The 6,976-nt window shown below is 37.2% G+C and overlaps 1 non-coding gene across 1 annotated transcript; it reads left to right on the top strand.

The window, feature by feature from the left end:
• The first annotated feature begins 272 nt into the window (after window positions 1–272).
• LOC120364727 (U5 spliceosomal RNA) lies at window positions 273–389 on the top strand. The gene has a single exon (XR_005579877.1). It is a non-coding gene; the product is annotated as a U5 spliceosomal RNA (small nuclear RNA).
• Window positions 390–6,976: the final 6,587 nt, after the last annotated feature.

Genomic DNA, 6,976 nt, shown 5'->3' with positions numbered 1-6,976 from the left:
ATGATATTGCCTAGGAAGTTTATGTCTTAGACTTGGAGATGTTGGTTTTTCTTTTCTTTCAGTTTCTCCTGGAAATGAAGATCATTCATTACCATGTGCTCAAGAAACTCAGAGGTTATAAAACGTTGGAAATTTAGATTCCTGTGCAGGAAACGTATAGAGGGGGAAGACAAGGAGCCATTGAACTGCCTGAGCCTTCTCCCATCTGGCTGATAATTTAGCACAACCTCAAGTGATGCCTTTCTTATTGTTTCATAGAGAAAGAGAGACCTATGCTCTGGTTTCTCTTCATAACGAATAAATCTTTTGCCTTTTACTAAAGATTTCTGTGGAGAGGAAGAATTATGAGTTTGTAACTGAATTCTCTGATGTCCTGCTCAGGCAGGGCTCATTGTACCGTATTTTAAAAAAAAAGAGAGAGAGAAAGAGACACTCCTTTGTCCCTGGGCCATTGGTTCTAATTCTCCAAAGCTTAGCTTTGTGGCTACATCAGATGCAAAATGTGTTTAAGATTACTGCAACACAGGGACGTACTTCAGAGGGCACCCTGGAACCGAGTGTAAGTAAGTGAGACAGAGAAGATTTCACATGATATGCTATAAGTGTTCTCCAAAATAGAAACAAGATTCCAAACTTCCATGTTCTACCTTGGAGGTCACACCTTCCTTCTCACCAAGACTGGTGTGATTTCTAAAATAACATCTGCTCTTAGAGATAACATCTAGTAGCTCCTGTTAGCATCTAGAATCAGAGACAGCTAAATTCACTCTGCTTACACTGGATTCTGTCTCTGACCCTGGGCTGCTGTATCCATCTTTCTGCATTCCTCTTTTCTCCTCTGTAACATTGGTAGAACAATAACTTCGAGGGTTGTTATAAGGAGAAAATGAATGAATAGAAATAAAAATTTCCTTCTATAGTGGCTGTCATTTCTGTAGGTGCACAATAAATGCTAATATTTCATCTTGAACAAGTCACTCTTCATTTCCTTTTTTAAATTAAGGCTTCTGTTTTTATTGTAACTTGGAGGCTTTCTGGTCCTAAAATCAGGCAAGAGTATGACTCCCTTGTCATCAGTGCCATTTCCACAATACCATGCTCTTCCCAGGGTGTCTAACTATAGTAGAGGTCTGAAGTTAGAACACTTTCCCAAGGAGAGATTAAACACTACATTCATTATGGCAGCTGGAAGGCTGCATTATTGCTTTTCCAAGAGGGAGAGATTTATGGCTGTACTTAATGAATGCTAATAGTTTTCTTATCAGTGGGTAGCAATACAAACATTTTGTGTATGGTAAGGTTAAAGTAAACCTTCAGAGTATCCTTAACAAAACTTGAAAGCTAATGATTAGTTCTTGACAAGCCTGGCTAATAACAGGAGTTCCTGGAGGGGTATATAGGCCTAGCGTAGCCAGAATACATTATTCTTCAGTGTTTTACAATTTCACATGTGTCCTCTCTGAACTGGGCTGTCACAAAAAAAATTCACATAGCTTTTGTGCTTTTCTTAAACATCTAGGCAGCTACACTCTTTAACCAGCCTAAACTGGTTGCTGGGTAAAGGAAAGCCAAAAACCTTTCTTAATCAGTTAGAAAAAATTATATTCATATAACTTCAATTTGCTTTGCAAATAGATACAGAGTCAAAGAATGTTTATCAGGCACCTACTATTTATGGAAAATGTTATTACACTCTTTCATGTATGTATGTATGTGTATATATATATATATATATATATATATATATATATATAGCATTTAATTCTTACAGTATCTCTGTAAAGTTTGGGTCTTGAGGAAACTGGAACTTCAAGAGGGTGTATGATTATCCAAGGTCACATTTGAAAATTTACTTCTGACTCCAAGTCCAAATGTACTTGGCCCACAGTGTTCACAGTACATTTCAAGGGCAGTTAGCCTGCTCTTGTAAGCCACTCAGGAGAAGGCCATGGTCAAATGAGGATGGGCATTTCAAATTTAAACATTGTCAAGAGTGATAGTTTCTAAGACGAAACAGTACATATCTCTAAGCTAAAAATGAATGTTTTTATATTGATGAACAATAAAGTCCTATCAATCAATTTGCACAAATTATATACTGAGATAGGTTTTAAATAATGTTCTCTAACATGTAGTTATAGTAACAGCAGCTCAATAAAATAATTACATTTAATAGCTAGCCTCAGTCTTGCTTAGTCTCTCTGACACCTCCTACACTGGTTATGATTTAAACCATGGAAATCAGGAAATTCATGTCAAAAAGCCCATTACTCCTAAAATCACCCTGAGCCTAATTCCCTGAAACTTTTGTAGCCTTTTCTTCTTTTCCTTTCAATAAAGAAATGAATAGGGAAAACAATAGTTAAGTATACATTCATGTAAAAAAGCTTAGCTTTCATTTCAAGTGCTTTTATCTCTAGTAATGGTCTACCTTTGGGGAAGTTACTCAGCTTCTCTAAACATGGATCCTTTGTTTTTGAAATTAGAATAGCGGCATCTACTTCCCAAGACTGTGCTCTGGGAGAACACTAGTCAAATTTCAGTTTATGGGCTGAAAAACCTCTGCCAACACCACACAATTAATGTTTTTTTCCTTTCTTGTGAAAGGACAAATGAAATTAACAAATCATGACTGATTTCTATTGTACTAAAGTGAGTCACTTCAAGAGCTGTGCGCAGCTTTCCCAGAAGATAAATTGCACACCTTGTAAAAAATGGAACATGGTGTCCCTTGTTAGTGTTTAATGCTGTTACTGACTTCCCAGCACTGGAAGTAAAAGAGTCAGGGAGGAGCCTCTAGGCCGCCAATCATTTCTGTATGCAATCAGATCATAGTAAAGGTCAGCATATCTCATGGGTTAATGGTCACCTATGGTGGACAAAGTTCTATCTGTCACCCAAACCCTCCTTCCCAAAATGGGCAAGCAGAAGGGCTGAAATCAATGTAGTTAATATATAAACATTAATTCTAATTTGTGCAGACATCAAGAAATCCAAGAAAAATCCCTTTGACTTTTCTTGTCTCATAAGTTCTCAAAATTTGTCTACAGCATTGTTCATTTTTGTTCAAGGAAAAACTTCAGACAAAATACACTTAACAGAATTCATCTGAGCAATGAAGAATTTATTAATCCTATGGTACTCAAAACTGGAATAGGTTTCAGAGATCTCCACTCAAGCAGCCTAAGCTATGAGCCTTTATAGGCTGAATGGCAAGTAAATAAATTATTTGATTGGCTACAGCAATGTGGTTGCCTTATTTGGATATAGCCTGATGGGAGTTTACTAGTTGTACAACCAATTGGCTGGTTGGCTATTTGTGATTGGTTGAGGCTCATTTGCTATTTTTAAGTCAGCAACAAGAAATACCTCTAAGTTAAGTTTCAGTGGCTTACAGAAAGTTTAATTTGCTTTAGTTTCTTACTGAACTTGTCTTTGAGCAAGACCTCATCCTTGCTCTAAATAAAAAATAAAAATACAAGAGTTACCCTGAATTACAGCATAATCTGAAAACAGAAGACATTTGCAGTGCTCTTAGCTCTGTGAAGGCTAATAATTAGGCATGAAGAGAAAGGTAGTTGCTCTCCACTTCTTGCTTGTTACTAAGGTGAGAGTGAGTGAATACTTCTTAGCACATCCAGGCACCATCTAACCAGCTGACCATGCTAGTTAAAGAGGCTCTTGTGGTTTAAGTCCTTAGCAGTAACAGAGTTTAGCTTGCTGTAACCTAGCTCAGTGGACATACTTCCAACTATAACATGATCTGAATGGATCAAATAAGGCGCTGAAATTTGTGGAGTCAAGACATACTGAAACCCTGTTTATCCTTTCCATCTCTAGGGACTTGAGCCATAAACTCAGTACCCAGAAGTGAAAAGAACATCCAAAAGCACCTCACCTATCTCAGAGTTCAACACAGGCCCCAGATGGTCTGTCAGGACCTTCTGACTTACATCATTCATTCCTTTCTCTCTATTCTTTCTGACACATCCAAATATGGTGGCAGGTAGCCTTTCATGACCACATGCAAAGATCATCACTGTCATTTGTGCAGCAGCACATACATTCACAGATAAAACATGCCTTGGGAAATTTGAGCAGCTGTCAACAGCTGTCTCCAACTGACTTTGCCACTTTAAACAGCTCCCTCACCTTCTCTGCCTGCGCTGTTGTTAGAAATGGGTTAAATTTACAGGACCAGCAAGACTTTTGAGAATATAATCTGCCCTGCCAACCAACAGATTTGGAGAAAATAAAACTTTTGGCAGATAATAAAGTCAGAATGCCAATTAAATTCATTAGAAAAAGTTTCTGTTTTGAAATTCTCCCACTCTTTTTAAAAGATGGGAAGTTGTCATATCTTGAACTCAACTCCACTCACAGTCTTTTATGTCGACCATGGTATTATTTTTGGAGGTGGAGTCATTTTGGAAGTGAAGAGAAATTATCCTTGTATGTGTCAAAATTTGTCAAATATCTCAAAATCTCTGGGAATGAGAATGGCAGAGACATTAAATGCAAGACAAATATAGAAACTTGACAATAAAGCCTCTTGAGTTGCAAATCTTTTGCCTTCATAATCTGCCAGAACTCACATTTTGGAAGCCTGAGATGCTGTGGACATAATAATGATAATACACTCTGCTTGTTGCAAGAGAAACTTCAGCTTCACCACCACTGTCTCACTTCTGTCTCTCACCCCTCTTCTCTTGCCCAATTTAAACCTCCAAAAAAAACAAAACAGAACAAAACAGGGTCAGCAGAATATGCTCAGTTACGTTGTTCAATTTGCAAATCTCGTTGAGGTAGAAACTGTGTCCAGATTAGAATCTACACGCCCGTCTCCAGCTCATGTCAAGGTGCTTCCTGTCTGTCCAGCAGCATTCACGGAGCCTCTGTGAAGAGGGCAACATCTCCAGGCTGCTGAGAGTAGATAAACGCCTGTTGTTTTACACAGGATGGGTGCCCGAGCGGGTGTAAATCTCTTTGCGTTGCATAAAGGCAGTCTGATAATAACAAATTGCCTTGTCAACTGCAAGAGATACTTAGTTATTAATGGAAATAATAACAGATTATATCAGCTTTGCACACTACAATCAAAAGGAAGATCAAAGCAAACTAATATTACAAACAGTTAACAGTGAAGACATGCTAATGAGATAAAAACCACTTTCATCTCCCCCTTCCCAAATGCACCACTGGGATAATTATTGATAACACATAATGTCATTTAAACATGGACAGTATTTTTAATACCAAAAGTCCAGCCATACCAATGAGGCTTTTTTTCTATTAGGTAAAATTGTTTTCAGTGTTTTCTTAAAATAAAACTGCTTAATTGCATTTCGCTGGTGTTATAGAAATACATGACTATGAATCATCCCAAGTGTTCTCAGCTGGTTTAAGCTAAACTCACGTTGCCTTTGGTTGTGACTACAAACATCTAAGCAAAGAGCTTTGTCGGTTGATTAATAATTGAGAGAGGACACAGAACCCGATAACCCCCCCCCCCCGAATTACCACTTAAGAGTATCACTATCTTAGTATTTTTTATATGTACCCCATCTCCTCACCAGTAAGTCAGCCCTTTTCTTCTTTGAAGCACTTTACAAATAGCAGTGAGTGTCAAGGCCATTCTCAGGAGGTAGTAAAATATTTTTATTACCTTTTCTCCTATACAAAAAAAATGCCAAAAAAGATCACTGACCATGGGTTATTTTATTCTTACAAAGTCTTAATTTGAAGTTTTGCAGTCAAATTATTGTATCTGCATCATTCTACAGTATCATTTCATGATAAGCACACAATATTTGGGTATTAATTTATATATTTTAACAAGGATTTTAATAATCCTGACTATAAAATAGAAGGGTAAAAATGTTTAACATAGACTGAAAATAGCCTGCTAAGGAGTCCTTCTGTCATAAAATCCGAAATGGGAGCTGTAGACTGACCTTACCTCCCAAAGAATTAAGACACTGAAACCCAATGGGTGAAAGTGAAAAGCCATAGATTTTAATCCCTGGATATATCATTTCCTTATTTTAGGAACTTAAAAATATCATTAAATATGTTTAATTTCAAAAATCTTAATTATTTTGATTTGGGGAAAATAATTCTTAACCTTCCTTCATCAGAATATAAGGATACGTTAAAAGATTTCTCCTTGTAAACTGTAAAACATACTGTACAAACTTGAAGTTATGATGTAATGCTATTTATGAATCATAAGAGTCACCATGTTTCAAAAGTAGCTTATTTTTACTTTCAATACAAAGTGGAGTAGAGAACATGTACAGGAGAAAACCATAAATATTTCCGGAAAATGGAAAGCAAGAGAGTTCTCAATGAGGGACAGAATCAGAGTGAAGGAGAGGAATCTCAGTGAAAAATGAAACCAGATGGCTGTAAAGGAGGTGAAAGTTATTCTTCCAGGCCTAGTTCCAAGGATGTTCCAAGATCTACCCTGGAAGGTGTGGGAAACACGACTGGCTTTGTGTCAGAAAAAAAGATAAATTATAGAGCTTATACTATATGAAGTATTTGGGCCACATTTCTTATCTTCTCGCCTCTTTCCCCCTCAGTCTTTACGTACACAGTGAGACACGCTACAGAGGCACTTCCCCATAGAAAAATGTAGACATATCAAAAGGATGCAGGAACTTGTTTGAAAGCCAAACACAGAACAATTCGAGCATCCGAGCAAATAATTATAGCAACAGATAATAGTACCTGGAACAAAATAGGAATGCATAAGCCTGCACCAAGATTAATAACTAAGTAAATAAATAGAGAAGGGAAATGTGTACCACACAGTAAAATGTCAACTAATATTAATTAATACCTTTGAATCTTTCTTCATTCATCTTAGAGTGGAAAAGCCTGGCAGACACCATCTTAAATACATGATAAAACTTCATTCTACATGTCATTGTGTGCCTTCTGCTGTGGGGCACTAGGAGGAACACAGCATCAC

The sequence above is a fragment of the Saimiri boliviensis genome, chromosome 6 (assembly GCF_048565385.1).
Source record: "Saimiri boliviensis isolate mSaiBol1 chromosome 6, mSaiBol1.pri, whole genome shotgun sequence".
NCBI classification, from domain to species: Eukaryota; Metazoa; Chordata; class Mammalia; order Primates; family Cebidae; genus Saimiri; species Saimiri boliviensis.
This window is presented reverse-complemented; position numbering and strand designations above follow the sequence as displayed.